This window comes from Lygodium microphyllum, chromosome 20, assembly GCF_053477565.2.
Source record: "Lygodium microphyllum isolate KBCC chromosome 20, Lygodium_microphyllum_v1.1.10, whole genome shotgun sequence".
Lineage (NCBI taxonomy): Eukaryota > Viridiplantae > Streptophyta > Polypodiopsida > Schizaeales > Lygodiaceae > Lygodium > Lygodium microphyllum.
In genome coordinates, this window is record NC_141154.1 from 123,335,403 (window position 1) to 123,352,154 (window position 16,752).

Sequence of the window (16,752 nt, forward strand, 5' to 3'; positions counted from 1 at the left end):
AAGAATGCTTAATATTCACTAAGCAGGACCTCCATCCATCCATAGCAAGCTTCCTCAAGGAATTCTCTCTTTCCCATATCTTTCCTTCATCATCACATGTAATTACCTTCACCTCTTGTGAATATTACTAAAGCAAAAGTCTACTATAGAGGAAGAGTAGTTATCACCTCTCTTTTTGGATATTAATGTTAGAATAGATAGTTGCACAATGGCCTGCCTCATGATGAGAGCCACCCTCTTGCCAAAATTTTGTATGAGCTTATTAGAAGATATGAGTGATAGTAAGTTCATTGGGTACAACCATCCATTTTTTTCTGCCATGCCTCTCAATGGAAGAATCAACTTGAAGGGCTATATGCAAAGCAGAGCTTTCCTAAGCAAATCCCTCAAGTCTCCCCACAACTTTTGGCCCCTGCCCATGACTGAGATATCTCTTAGTGTGCTCCCTTGTAATAAAAAATAGAAAGAAAGAAAAGAAAATAAAATAAGTAAAAAATAAAAGAAAAGTAAAAAATAAAGTCTCTCCATTCGTACTGTATGAGTGTCATAACCACTACACCTAGGGACCACCCTAGCCCCTCCTCCACTTCATAACTTAGGACACATCAAGGGCGTGAAATTTTGATAGATATGTCTCCCTAAGTCACACATGACACTTCCCTTTACATGAACTAGGTTTGACCCATCTCCTAAGTGCACTACACCGTAAGGTAGACACACCCCCTAGGAAGTGCACTCTTCTTCTTTTTAGGTACATTATGCAGTAGTGCGACAAGCCCACAATTATGGAGGCCTTCTTCAACCACTAATCTATCTATGACATTAGCAACCTTACAACCTACTTCACAAAGCATCTCCAACATGACCTATCTCCCCAAAGGCTCCAAGAACCATTCCACATCAACCCTCAATAGTTTTAGCCTGTACCATCAAAAGCCATGGGACTCGCACTCAGCTAGAATGGGGATAATGTTAACCCTTGGAAGACCAAGACAGTAAAAATCCGAAAAATCAAAAGTGAAAGAAAATCACAAGGCAATAGAAAGACAGAAGACAAAGGTGCACTCATGAAAATATGAAGACACAAAGCACAAGAAAATTCTAAATGTAAGAGGAAGCGCACAAGAATAAGCATGCCTTAATATTTTAGCAAGAAGAGTTCTACACATATTGTAAATTATTTTGTAAAAGAGTGCCATGCTCTCTCCCATGTAAGTTGTAAATAATGAGAGGCATGAGTTAAGGCTAATACTAATAGGAAGGAGGAGACAAAAGAGTGGAGGAATGGACGGATCAAACATGGGATGGCCACCCAAGGAGGAGATAGGACATGTATAAGAGTCAAAAAGTGAATGAAGAAGCTTATTCTTGGTGTGTGGCCAAACTTTCTCTCTTCTTGCTTTTTACTCTTACTTCATTCTTGTGTATGAGAGAGGGAGAGAGAGTGTGAGAGAGGGTGAGTGTGTGTATGGGAGAATGAGGGACCATGGAGAAGCTCTTCGTATCCACTCTTCATCTTCTCCTCCTACTCTTCTTCTTTCTTGCATATGGCTACTATGAATCTTGAAGCATGGAGCTTGGAGATGGAGCTTTCTTGAAAGTGCATCATGGATTGTGGAGCTACTAGCAAATTTGTGAAAGGAAGCAACTCAATCACAAAATGTCATTGATCTCGCAAGCATACTACCTAGACCCACGGACTGCTCATAGCTTCAAGCGTTTCAAGTCAAGAGCTATGGTTATCTCCTCTCACATAGCCATGCACACTCTCTTATACACAAATGTAGTGAACTTAACTTTGAATTTGATTGAGTTTCCTTCTCCCATGAATCTACCTAGAGGTCCATGTTCCACAATGCACTTTCAATCCATCTCAAAGCTCCAAGCTTCAAGATTCATAGCCATACACATGAAAGAAGAAGAGTAGAAGGAGAAAATGAAGAGAGAAGAAGAAGAGTTTCTCCATAGTCCCTCACTCTCCCACACACATACCTCCCTCTCTCACACTTCCTCTCTCCCTCTCTCATACACAAGAATGAAATAAGAGCAAGAAGTAAGAAGAGAGAAAGTTTAGCCACATACCAAGAATGAGTTTCTTCATTCACTTTTTGACCTTTATACATGCCCTATCTCCTCATTGGGTGGCCATCCCCTTTTTGGTCTCGCCTTTGTCCATTTCTCCACTCTTTTTCCTTCTCCTTTCTATTAGCATTGGCCTTAATTTGTGCCTCTCATTCTTTACAACTTGCAGGGGAGAGAGCCCAACACTCTTTTACAAAATAAATTACAATGTGCATGGCACTCTTCTTGCTAAAATATTAAGGTGCACTTATTCTTGTGTGCTTCCTCTTGTATTTAGAAATTTTCCTTTGTCTTCTATATTTCTATTGCCTTGGGATTGTCTTCCACTTTCATTTTTTTGGATTTTTTCCATCTTGATTTTTTGAGGTTTAATGGCATGTTCATGCAGAATGTGGCATGTGGTGCAACTTTTGTGACATAGCCACACATACCATTAAATATTGCTAGTACAATGTCAAGTACCAGATGGCCCATCTCTTAGAGGATGACAAGGGACCAGAGCAAACACTTCTAGGTAATGGACAAATTTCCATGCCAATCCAGTTCCTACCCTGGCTATGGCATATACCATTCAAGAGTACCAACAACCTAGCAATGGCTGTGTTGGGCATAGTAGAGGAGGAAGAGGTCGATGAAAATTTCAGCCCTTTGCTAAAAATTGCTTCTTTTGTATGCAAGAAGGATACTAGTGAGCAAAGTATCTAGATGCCCAAGCATATGATGCTTAAAAAAGACAAGGATAATGCCTAGCACACATGTTCAACACCAATATAATGGAGATCAAGGAATTGTCTAAACCGGAGGTGCATGTGTTACTCCATCCGACAAAACCTACAAGGAGCAATCCACAAGCACTTCATGGGTTGAGCAAGAGAAAATCTCTCACTAGGTGGCAGGATGGTGGAGTTGGGGCCATGAGACATTTGACCTTGAGCATAAATCCAAAGGTTAAGCATGGAATTTGGCATGATAGGTTCAATTAGCAGTACTCTACTCATCATATCCCTCCCAGTCAAGGAATGTAGAAATTTGCAAAGACTCATTCCCACCCATCTTAGAAAAATCCAAAACCCAACTTGATCATAAATCTAGAGTGTGCAAAGTTTAAACTATAGCCATGGACTTGGCACAAAGAACAACAAACCTACCATAGGAGAAAAACAAACAAGTAATGCCAAAAGATTGGCAACCAAGTGGAGAGAAGAATCCGAGCAATGACCTTGGAATTCAAAAAGGGAAGTAGATAGAAGCTCATCTTGGCAAGCTAAAAAGTCAAATTCTAGATGTCCACTCTAGAGAAGCTCACAAGAATCCAGAAGATCATCTCGGTGGACGATAGAGGTAGAGTAAAAACCCGAAGGTAGTAAACATCAATAGAAGGAGGTTGAACAAGCAGTAGTAGAAGGAAAGATGCCAAGCACTTCCACTATTTTGGACTCATCTGAAGCATCAACTAGATGGGGACTTGTCAATATTACCATTCCACTAGGCAATCTACTAAAACTAGTCTCGGATTTTAAGGATCGCCTCTTGAAATGATTCAACCTGACTGCCCAGTATTGCTAGAACTAGATATAGTAGCCATGATGGCCCATACTTTGAAGAAAATAGCCCGAAATATCCAATAATAATCAATCCCAGTACGCCCTCTGTCTGATCCAACCATTCTAGTGATTCCTATTTAGTGCAAGGACTAGATCATCCAAAACATCCTGCTTGATAGTGGGTTAGGGGTAAATATTATCACATTGGCAACTTGCCAATAATTGGGATTGATGGATTGGGAACTAGCCCTCTTCTAGTGAGGATGCCCAATCAATAGCGAGTATGACATCTAGGCATCATCAAGTCTATACTTCTTGAGATTTCCATAGTTCAGCCTCTAGTTTCCTTAGTAGTCTTGAATATGGAGCATGCTAGCAAAGATTATTGCTTGCTATTGATCTTGGCTACGCCATAATTGGGATAAGGACAAACCAACTATCCATAGGAATCAGCATAAGGTAATTTTCTTCTTGACCAATGTTGCCCCACTCACCCCACACTGCTTGTGATGTTCCTATCCTCCCCTTGTGCGAATGGGCACTTAAGAGGAGGGGTGATATTTAAACTACTTAACCTTCAAAAAAAAATTTGGTCACAAAAGAAAAGGTGTGAGATTAGTCAAACTACATCGTTGACATTAGAACAAATGCCACCACCTTTTTTCAACCTTGATGCCATCGAGATTAATATGCCAAGTGTGCAATTAAGAAACAATTGTCATCAGATTGTTAATAGTGAAATCGAAGCCACCATGCCGTCACTTGTCTGCTCAAAGATATCAATTTGACTAAGTTTGGGAAGGGAATGATAACCACATAATTATTAGCCTTAGATTAGGCTATAAAGCCTTAGCCAAGGCTAGTAAAGGTTGGGTTTTCTTGAGTACCAATTGCTACTATTATATCCCTAAAGAGAGAGAGAGAGAGAGAGAGAGAGAGAGAGAGAGAGAGAGAGAGAGAGAGAGAGAGAGAGAGAGAGAGAGAGAGAGAGAGAGAGAGAGAGAGAGAGAGAGAGAGAGAGAGAGAGAGAGAGAGAGAGAGAGAGAGAGAGAGAGAGAGAGAGAGAGAGAGAGACGAGAGAGAGAGAGAGAGAGAGAGAGAGAGAGAGAGAGAGAGAGAGAGAGAGAGAGAGAGAGAGAGAGAGAGAGAGAGAGAGAGAGAGAGAGAGAGAGAGAGAGAGAGAGAGAGAGAGAGAGAGAGAGAGAGAGAGAGAGAGAGAGAGAGAGAGAGAGAGAGAGAGAGAGAGAGAGAGAGGAAATGAGGATAGAAGAAAAAGAGAAGAATAAGGAGGGGGTAGGAAGAAATAAGAAGAAGAGATAAGAAAGAGGATAGAAGAAGAACAAGAGGAGTAGAGGAAGAGGTAAGAAGGGAGAAGAAGGAGAGATAAGAAGAGATAGGGGGAGGAGGAAGGGAAGGATAAAAGAAGGAAGAGAGTAGGAGAAGTAGAAAGAGAGAAGAAGAAGAGAGTGGAATAGTAAGTAGAGAGAAGAGGAGAGTTGAAAAGAAACAAGGTTGTGATTATTGGTATGAAACTATTACCTTTGATCGAACTCCACTCGCCTCAACTATAGCACCCATCAACATTTCCTTCATCCCTACAAGATCTCCATCTTGATTTGAGGTTCCCAATCATAACCCCTCAAGAAAGATCAAGCTCAAAAGGCTAGTGTAGGAGGACTCCCTATTCACAATGGCCCCAAAGAGACAATACTCTAGAGTAGGGAGCACAAGAGTTCCAAATGCAGTTGTGAGCATGGACAATACACCATCTCTCCCAACACAATCCTAGGTTCCTTTCATAGTTTAACATTCAAGGATTAGGAGCACAAGTAAAAGATATTTCAATATTTGATGATGATAAATCTATGGTTTAACAAATAAGTAAATTATGAATCCAACAAGAAAAGAATGATAGAATAGAGTAGGAACTATTACTTCAAATTACAAATTTTAAAAGGTAGGATAAACAGCACAACATCACAATACATTGAATAAACTCTTACTTTTAGTTGCATGTAAGCAAAGTGCATCAAATAAATCGATTTTTGATTTAGAAAGGTCCATTAGTGTTGAGATTTGCAATCACATCCATGCTGTCTCTTTGGAAGAGTAGATGGGCTGAGGACATGCAGGTTGCTGTAGGAATCCCATAGGCATAGAGAGAAAAACTAGCACCTACCCATCTCTATATAACATTGTACTTGGTTGTCACTTTCATATGAGATGAATGAAATGTCATTGTCACTTTTTATTCAACATAGTGTACTTAGTCTTTATCATGTCAGTGTCTACATGAGTTTAGTCTATGTCTATGAGCCACCATAGATGCCATGCTCTAGATCCCGTGTTTTCACATGGTATCAAAGCGCAGCTGAGCATGGATTAGCATGTCTCACGTCCTCTCTCTACTCTCTTAGCTCTCCTCCATCATTGGCCAAATCAAGGCTAACTAATGACCTTATTTCTCAACTCCACCTTCACCAATCTGCCATGGCAACCATAGCCACACAGTATCTACCTCTGATGGAGCTCTCAAATTCCTTGATACATGCCATAAATCAACACACTTCCTTCTAGAGAGTTGTCCTTATGCTTAGGGTGCTTCTTCCTTGCACTTCAAGCCTCAACATTGAGCCTCCCTTTGCCCACTAAGATTGTCAAATTTCCAGCTTGGTGTCTCAGTCTGTGCCCGTCTACATCCATACGCTAGTGTGCTCCCTCTACTATGTGATTCAATGTGCCATCATGGGGCTTTGGTAGCCTATCTACCAAGCTTCATTTCTATCAATTTTTTTTTGAATAGGCAAAGCTAACTGCAACAACTTCAATAGCCTAAGGGATCTTTTCATTAAGAGATTTTTTGAAGCTGGATACTCAAACAACGTCATTGTCAGATTGATGAATGTTAACCAAAAAGATAAGGAGGAAATTTGAACCTATGTCACTCACATGAGAGGTCTCTACAAGAGGATTCCAATGACGAAGTGACCCAATGAGGGAGTAGTCTTCATCGTGTTTATCAGTAGAATTTGAAAAAAAGAACTTTATAATTCCTTAGCTAGTAACTTGAACTTGCAAAGGGGCGTGTTAGCTAGGATATTTGAAGAGGCAATATATATGGACAACTTTCTTAAAGAGAGAAACTCAAGAGCCACACCACAAGACAACACCACCTTTAGGAATATTGAGAGAATCACAACCCTTAGTGAGTGATCAAGCCATAGCATGAAAGATAAGGGAAAAAATATCGACCCAAACCAACAAATAGCTGACTTGAAGTTAGATTTGGCCAAGATACAAGAAATGTTGAGAAGGCTAGGTGTGACCCCACGTGCAGTGTGTGCATTATGGTGGGAACCATCTTCCGAATAAATGTCCCGACCCCCCAGATCACAACCTTGTGCCAAAATGTAGTAGTTTTGGAAATAATGCAATGCACAGCTAATTTCCAAGAAGGCTTCCATATCCACAACCCTATACTCAAAGCCAACTACCCTTAGGATTTGATATCAACATGGGAATCCCTAGGCCACCTGGACCCATAGTGACCCATCCATCAAGCAATGCTCCGATACACTTTGTAGAGGAGCCACTGGAGAATGAAACATACATGAATTCCTATGTATCTTATGATGAGGAGGGTAATCCTATATTGATGGATGCCAGTTTTTCTTTAAGTAGGGGAAGAGGTAGAGGTCTAGGAGGGGGACCCAAACCAAGAGCCACTAGCATGTTGAACTTGTAGACATCTGTTAACCCCAGTGCAAGAAAGGAAAAAAATAAAAGAGAAGGAAGCAAAAGAAAATGTTAAAATACAAGGAAAAGCAGAAAAAGGTGGCTCAACAGGTAGAAAGGGCCAAAAGCGCAAAGACATCTTAAAAACCCAAGGCGAGTGCAAAAATGAAAGAAGTGCATTTTAAATGCAAAGGCATCCCTAAACCTTTGTAGCAGAGCGGCAGGCTCCCTCTTATGCAATTTGTAAAGATTAGATGGGCATGGGTGAAACCATAATGTAAATAGAAGGTAATAGGAAAAGAGGACCTAGGCTAAAATGGCCGATCATGTAAAAAAAGGGTAGGTTCCCAAAAGGGATTAGGGCATGTATAAAAGCCAAAAAGTGAATGGAGAAGCTCATTCTTGTATGTGGCCAAAACTAGTTGTGCTCTTCTCTTCTTCTTGTTGTTCTTGCTTGCTTGAGCTTGTGCTTGAGAGAGGGAGTGTGAGGGAGTAAGTGCATGAGTGTGAGGGACCGTGGTGGAGAAGCTCTCCATCTTCTCCTCTCTTCTTCTTCTTCTTCTTCTTCTCCTTCTTCTTCTTCTTCTTCTTCTTCTTCTTCTTCTTCTCTTGTGTGCGGAAAATGGAGCATGGAGCTTAGAGCTTGAGGATCGAGCTTGTGGCTTGGATTGTGGAGATATCAGAATTCTTGAGAGAGGAGAAACTCGATCAAGCATGGAGGTAAGCTCACTATAGTTGTAGGCATGAGAGCATGTACAACTATGTGAGAGGTAGCCATTGCACTTGGTTTGAAATTCTTGAAGCAATAAGCATACGTGGGTTTTGGTGGTCGAGCGTGAATACCACATTTTGGTTCCATTGCCAGGACAAGCAAAATCAAGCTTTGAGTGCTTGCATGCTTCAAATCAAGTGATGAAGTAGGAGTTCAACTCCGAAATGACACTTGGTTTTAGGTAGGAAACAAGGGAGTTGAAGGCCGTTCGATCTCTTTGTGGATTAGTTTAGGTGTAGGAAGCTTTCTGTGCAGTGGTTAGAATAGGAGTTGTGTTTTATATCAAATTTGAGACACTAAGGTTTGGGAAATAAGGAAAAGATAACTCTGTGGAGGATAACCAAGAAAAAACATGAAAACAAGGGAATAAAGGAATTAGATTTTGCATAACTAGAAAAAAACAGAGATAAAGGGAGAAATAGAGAACACAAAAGGTGGAACAAGGGGGAGAGTGAGCTCATTTGCATTCAAGAAGATTGAGAGAGAGAGAGAGATTGTAAGAGAGAGGCAGAGAGTTATAGGTGAGCAGACTACATTGCCCATGATCCTTGGCTTGATGCATTTAACCCTTCTAGGTATGTTCATGATCCTTGTTGCTATCTATTATGTTTTTTTGGAATCTTGATAGCATTGATTAGAGTACATTAAGTAAAACGGAAGCATATTTGTGATGTTCGACAGGTTTCACAAGCCACTCAAATGATGAATGTAGGCCTCGGATGGCTAAGTCGTGACCATGCTTGAACGTCCAAGGCACTTAAGTGCCCACTCAGACAACTTAGCCTTAGATGGCCACACCCGGAGACGAAAGCCACTCAGTCCCTCGAACGATCGAGAGACTTAGATATTCAGCCTTGGATGGGTGAGTCTCTGACATTCGACCTTTGATGCCCAACCTCAGACACTCAAATGGGTACCCCTCATCCAAGTCCAAGCCTGATTGCTCAAATGTCCAAGTCTAGGACTCGAACTATATGTCTAGAACCCTATCTAACTGAGTTTGTAGCCCTTCAGGGGCTTGCTAAGTCTTGTATCCCAACTGACCAGTGACCAGGCTAGAGTCCAGAACCATAGACAAACCCAACACCTAGAAAAAGAAGGAACCTTAACCTATCAGTTCGAGGGGAACCAAAATACCTGACCTTTGGCTGTTGTGTAACTGATTAGAGACCCAAGCTGGCTCATTGGGCTGGATGCCCAATTGACCACCTGTCGATGCAACTTGTAGCAAACTTAGGCTCAACTACTTTAGGAGTAATCAAGACCCCTTCTAACCACATCAAGAGCAAGAAACAGATTGAAGAAATCGACTTCATCAAAGGTCACACTTGATAGGGTAGGCATGTAAGCATGAATGGAGTTGGAAAGCCTAATTTTGCAGAGCACACATCAAGATGCATTGTTAGTGTATAAGTATTGCACAATTGTAAATGGGTGGATTAACAAGGAACACACTAAGGGGAGTTAACCTAATAACAAACCCACCAATAGGAGTACGACCCCATGAATTAGACGAGAGAGCTAGAAAACCAAGAAAAAAGACAAAGAGGGGACCAAACCATCACATCTCCAAGTGAAGGAAAGGCTCACCAAGATTAAGGATACGCCTCTTGATGACCTAGTTGACATCATAGATGCACTAGTGGGTCAAGAGGCAACTACTATGGTAGGTACCAAGTCGAATGAGAACAACCTAGACCTTAGCATGGTTGAGACCCCTAATGACATCTAGTGACTTGTCACACAATACGACCAACAAACGAGGATAGCACACCATGGAAGATCAATGGTGGTGGCAGATGTTGTAGTTGACCTTGAGGAAGAGAGAAGAGTGGCAAGGATGGCATTGCAACACATGGAAATTTATAGTCAGGAGCAAAGATCTTAAAGGCTACATCATGATAGGGATCAATGAGATTCATAGGATCCCAACCATATCGGGTAGGAATAGGACGGGATGCAATGCCGATAAGGAGAGAGTTTTGGAAGCCAATCTTACACTAAGAAAGATACTCACCAAGAGATTTCTAGACACTAATAGAGCTAAGCAAAGTGGGGAAGCCTTGGTGACATCATTGCTAGCCGGCATGGGAGTTATCCCAAATGCCAGGAGCCAAATAAAAATACCTATAGTCATGAAGTAACTTGATAAATACTAGGTAGGGAATGAACCCTATAACTTTGTAAAGCAGTTTGAGCAGGTGTGTGAGGCTAATAACCTCATGCACCCCACTCAACGAGCACAAGAATTTGGTTTGTACCTAGGAGACAAGGGATAGACTTGGTTCACCAATCTAGACAATGCTGAACATAATGACTTCACCCAGTTGAACGATCTCTTCATCAAGAGATTCTTAGAGTAGAGCCCCAAGAGGAACACCAAGGAAAAAGGAATTCTCTTGCAAGAAAATCTATCTTGTAACATCAACAAGCTTTTATTTCATTCTTTTGATCATCAAAACAAAGAAAACAGCAATTCTTCACACATCATCATAGTAGATATCTCCCACGGATTTGATAGAATCAACCATAATCTTCAACATCTTCATAAAATTCTTCAATAGAACAAAGAATACAAGAGAATACACCATCTTTGAATGGAAATCAATCACATATTATTCATCTTCAATGTCTTCATAGTTCTCTCTCTCTTTCTCTCATATACAGTTACACTATTTTGATAGAATTGACTATCTCTGGCTCTCTCTCTCTCTCCCTATCAATAGTACATCATATCCTCACTACAATGCTCTCATAATGACCCTCAATAATCCTTCTTAGGTCGTGGATGCACCCCCCAAGAGGTATGTCTGATATGAAGAGTCACCAGAGCCACTACAATGTCTTTTCATAGCTCACTACTTTCACTATCACTTAGTCTTCTCCTTAGTCTTCAATAGCTACTTCTTCCACTTATTTTAGCTCTTTTAAACTTAGATTCATCCTTTCCAAAGGTTAGAAAACTTTTCCAAAGTCACACATACATTCTACAGAACACTTACAAAAGGTCTATAGAACAATCAAAGTACAGCACCAGAACAGCTACAGTACAGCTACAGTACAGAGACAGAGCAGCTACAGAGGCTCTATAGAGGGTCTCCAGAAGGTTACAGAAGGTCATTAGAACCTCATAACTCATACTCAAACCATTCCAAACTATCAAAAACTATTCAGTAAGCTTTCAAAAGATCTCAATCTTCATCAATCATCAATCCATGCTTCATACATAAGATAATCAGAACAAAACAGAAGCTATACAGAAGGTATACATAACCAATCAGAAGCTATCAGAACCTATCAGAACATCACGGAGCTTCATATCTTCACTAAAAATCATCATGAACTTCTAAAACATAATCAATATCATCCAAAACACTCTCAAATACTTCTTTTAACAACCATACATCACTCTAAATCCATAAAAAATCAATCATTCATACCTCAAAAACAACAAAAATCACTCAAAAATTCAGTCTTTTTCCACTCTCAACATATCCCCACACTTAGAAAGGAAGCGTCCTCACGATCTAAGGAAAAGAAGAATATAAGTTCACTAAAGAGCTCAATTTTATATTCCTTCAGATCTTCAATAATCTTGCCAAACCACAACCCCAACTTATCACCTGTATCTGATAGAAAATACTACTAAAGGAAAAATTTCGTTATTCATTAACTCTTCTGATTAATTAGTTTTAAAACCATAACAAATTTGTAAAGGATATAAGAGGTTCTCTTCAGCTTTCCACCATAGGCTTTTCTTCCACCAGCAATCTTTTGAAAAGAGCTCTCAAACAAGTTATTCGCAATCAGCACGAACTCATCACATACAATTAATACAACACAGACACAAACACTAACACAACCATCTGAATGACACCTCCAAAAAGAGATATATATAATTAAGAATCATCCAAGATACATTGCAAAGGCATCAATGAAGATGATCCCTTTTAAAGGCTTGGTGGTTTCGGAAGTGATCCATGGATAAGGATTCATCTACAAATGTCTTTGGAGGATTTTGAAAGAACTGCAAGCAGCACATCCTTTCTAGCAAGACAAGGTATCTACTAGGGAGACATAGGGCATGAAAATACAGGACATCCAACTGGTGGGAGTCAATGTTCACATTGACATTCATACAAAGTTTTGGAATGGCCTTTTGATCATTATGGGAATGCCTATGCATGTATGCTAGATACCAAGCAAAATGAGGTGTCAATCTCACCGAAGGATCCAGAGATTGTGAATATTGGTGAGCAAAATGAAGGTAGTTCTAGTATGCTTGACTGGTAGTTGTCCAATCTCCTGGAATTATTGGCCAATTTATCGGAGGTCCCGTAAGAGAATCATTCGAGCTCCATCCTGTTCTTCTTGGAATCTGCTGATCAAACCCTTCATATTCACTAACCAACTGAGGGGGTTGAGAAATAGAAGTGGCAGGAGATGAAAGTGGAATAAGTAAAAGTGGATGAAGAGATAGATAGGCAAAATCATAAAAGGAGGAATAGGTTAAAGAAGGAGTGGCTGAAAATTTAAGGGAATCGGTTAGGAAGGGTGTTAATTGATAAATAGGAAAGGTAGAAGGTACATGGATGGATGGAGAAGGGCATGGTGGAGAAGGGGAAAATACTCTATCTTCGATAAAAGAGAAATATATAAATATTGGAATTTGAGGAAAAGATTGAGGTTGGAAAAGAAGGGGTAAGATTGCTGTGGAATTGGTTTGATAGTGGGAAAGATAGATATCATAACAGTGAGCCATTTGTTGGTAATACAGTAGGCTAGGAACAGAGGGACCTAAGATAGATCTTCTCTGATAGGCATTAAAAAAAATAGAATCAAATGGATTATTTTTGGAAAGGTGAGCTAAGAGATCCACCCTTAGTTGGTTAATGCTCTGTACATAGGTAGAAGCTGTATTCTGTCGTTGATTCAGGACCACGGAATCAATCATGGAGTGCTAGGAATTATCAGGGCAAGTAGCCACTTTTGAGGAGGAACTCTGGAACATGTCATCTATTTGCAACTCCAAATAGTTGACATACAAAACAGCTTGTAAAATCACGTCTCCCACATACCAGGCCATATCCACTTCATCTGGAATCAACAAGTCTCCCCGTAGATACATATATGACATCAACATGGTATTTGTCGTGACAGAATCTTCAAACACCATACGGACCACTTCTATTAGCAACTCAGGAGACCAAGCCCCACTCTAACCATCCTCTGGAAGAGGAAGATCTATCGTTGAAAGCTTCATGTAAAAGGCCAACTTTTGCAATTGATAGTGGACAAAGAAATAATGGTCCGGAGGAACATATTCCTGAAAATGCTCAAATGTAGACCATAGCAGATCCATCTTGGACTGCAATCTTTCCACTTTATCTTGGAAGAAAGGACACAATGTAGCCTGTCTCTGGAGAATTGCCAAGTCCTGCTGTGATAGAGAAGGGATTAGTGAAACATTAGGGCTTGGAGGAACAGACCGTGACTTTGCCAGTTGGTCTTGCAACTGCTTGATTTGGGAAGCTTGTAATTCCACTGTGTCATTAGCAGCTGTAAGGTTGAGAGTTTTACATCTAAGAGAGTTTGAAACTCTTGCGCTTCTTTGGATATCCTTTCCTTCTCCTCTGAGATTCTAGTGACCTTTGATTGAGCTTCTATTAAACTGAATCGTCAAAGAAGATATCTCTTCTCTTTGTGTCTCAATCAGTTGGGTTTGTTGCTCCATCTGCTTAAATAGATCTACCAGGGCATCTTTAGCAGAGGCTAACTCGGATGTTGCCTTATGCAACTAGTCTTTGGACTGCATCAGTTCCTCATAAAAGGAAGTATACATCTGTTGAACACAGGCTGTCACGGAAAGTTCAATTGAGCTCTGGATGTCTTTACATAGGAATGGAATGGCATCTCCCGATACTAGACTGTTCAGTGAAGGGACTGATATGTCCAAGGAACCTTCTCTATGTGCTCTGAACAGGTTGTTACATGTGAGATAAGTAGGGAGATCACTGCCAGATGTAGTAGGAATTGTCACAGAAGGAAGAACTGAAGGAGCTTTATTTGCTACCCGCTTCAAGCATTTGTTCTGTATGACCAGTGGAGGAGGAGAATCCACATCCTCTATAGCAATTGGTTCTAACTCATCTGAAGGTGGAAGGGGAGGTACTGGATCAGATGGAGGAGGTGGAGGCACACCCTTCTTTAAACCTGAATAGGTCAAGAAAGCAGACAAGTAGGATCCATAGGTGACGTTTGTGACATTGCCCCTGGTTACTTTAACAAAATGTTGATCCATCTTGGTGAGTAGATAAGTGCTCCAATCAATAGCTACTCCTTTTAACACCATTCGTGAAGCTGTAAAGAGCTCTTTGGACAAGTAATGGGATGGTGTTTTGGCAGGTATAAACCTGTCTTGGAGGAACTAGCATACCAACTTCCACACAGGATCAGTGATCAGGAAAAGGAAACTCCTGAAGTGTTGATCACTTTCTTAACATCCAGAATTTCCTTGGTCTGTTTCTGTAACAGCTTTAAAATCTCATCGTTAGAGAAGAGCTGGCGAGCTGTAACAAAGGGCTCTCCTTTGTAGGGAAGAGACATAGCCTTTCCTAACCCGCGAGGTGTCAAAGTCATGGAAGTACCATGGACCAGTCCCGACTTCTTGTTGTATGAGGCAAGGAACTCATCACACATCGATGGATCTTCTGGAACCAAGGGAAAGGAGGTAGCTACGAAAGTCGCGAGTCCCGCCTTTGTGAGAGACTCAAAAGTGAGTAGGGAAGAGTAATCCCTACTGACCAAGGGGACATACTGGATAGGGGGAGGAGCGTGAGGCGCCATTCAGATGGTAAACACACACCACAACACAGACAGTCACAAAGAATGCATGCAAAACAACCAAAGGGATATAAAAAAGGAATCAATAAAAAAGAATGACACTCATACAAACATAGACGTAACTAACCCATTTACCACCCCAGACAATACACAGCCTAGAAAAATTTCGGCATGACCTCTACACATATGCGACCCAAAGCTTCATGCGATGCAACATTCAAGCACCCAAATCCTCGTATCAGGAAAGAAAGAAAAAACTACACACCGTACCCGTAATCGTAACACATGGACAAATCAGACTACCATAAAAATGTACATCAAGATTGGACCATAACCTGGACCATCAGTGCCAACTAAGAGACTTTTACGCGCCCCTCCCACGAAGCAAGTTTATTAAAAAGGGAAAAAAGTGTAGTGAGGGGGAATTTGTTTAATGAAGGGTTCATTTTAATAAATTATTAACAATGGGTGACATTTTATTAGGTTATAAACCTTAATAAGAAAACGGCGGTTCCTTCTTAAAATTTTAATTACAATTTATTAAGTTGAAACGGTGCTTTTACGCAACCCGAACTACGATGCCTAGATTGGGTCTCTAAATGCAAATTCCTTAATTAAAAATTAATAGTGATGTGGAGCACTTTTTTGCCAGCGTGTGCTCTTGTGATGGCTGGTTCATTTTCATTACAAATTAAGGTGCCTCTTAAGCGCACGTAGCGCATGCAAAGTGAACGGCTGGTTGATTGGTAAATTATTAAATTATGTGTTTAGCGCGAATGCGCGTGGAAAATGTGGGTGAATAGATAGTTCATGTGAGCAATTAATTTGTGATTAAGGGGAAAATAAAAATAAATAAATCTCACAAAATAAATACCTGGAAGGGGTGTGTATGCAATGGCTTGAAGGCGCATGGAAGAGTCCCCCAAAAGCAATGAATCCAATCAAACAAAATCAAAGACCACTGACTGAACAACAAAGACAACACCTTAGTGGGTTTGATAAATTTTAATGTATTTATATTGCTATTTTTAAATTACTTATTATGTTTTTTTTTGTTTTTTAATAGTTTGGATTGTGTGGGGGTTATATTTTAGGTGTATCTGTTTTGGTTTTATAGTGTGGTTTGGTTAATTGAGTTTATTATGTGTGGTTGTTTGTTGTATGTGTGTTTTTCTGTTTTTATTTTTTAAATAAATTGTATGTGGGTGTTTTGTTGTTGTTTTGTTTTTAAAAAGGAAGAATAATTAAATCTGGATATGTGATGTAAGAAAAAAAAAATCAACCATTTAGAAAATATCCACAATTGAGGTTATGAAAATAAGTACTTTATTTGTATGTGTATTCTGTTTTGTTTTTGCAAAGAATATGGGTGCCTTGTATAAAAATACTTTAAAGTAAAAAATTAGTGGAAAAAGGTCAGGGGGATGGGTGGAATTTTCTAGATTTTTTTTTGTATTTTTTACTAATTTTAAATGAATTTTTTTACATTTTTAGGTAATTGGACATAAATTGGTAAATATTTAATTTTCTGTAATTTTGGTGGTCAAAAATCCCACCTAACAAATTTCCAAAAATTTGCAAAAATATATGGAAATTTTTAGAAAATTTTCTAAAATTTTTCTAAGTTGAACTGAATTTAAAAATTAACTAAGTCAATTAAAGCATGGAAATCAGGTTAATTGAGTAAGGAGGGTCAAATCAAGTCAGCTAAGTCCTGTTAGTCTGGTTCAATTAGGTAAGTCAGACTAAGTCAAGTCAGGTTAGTCAAGGGATGGA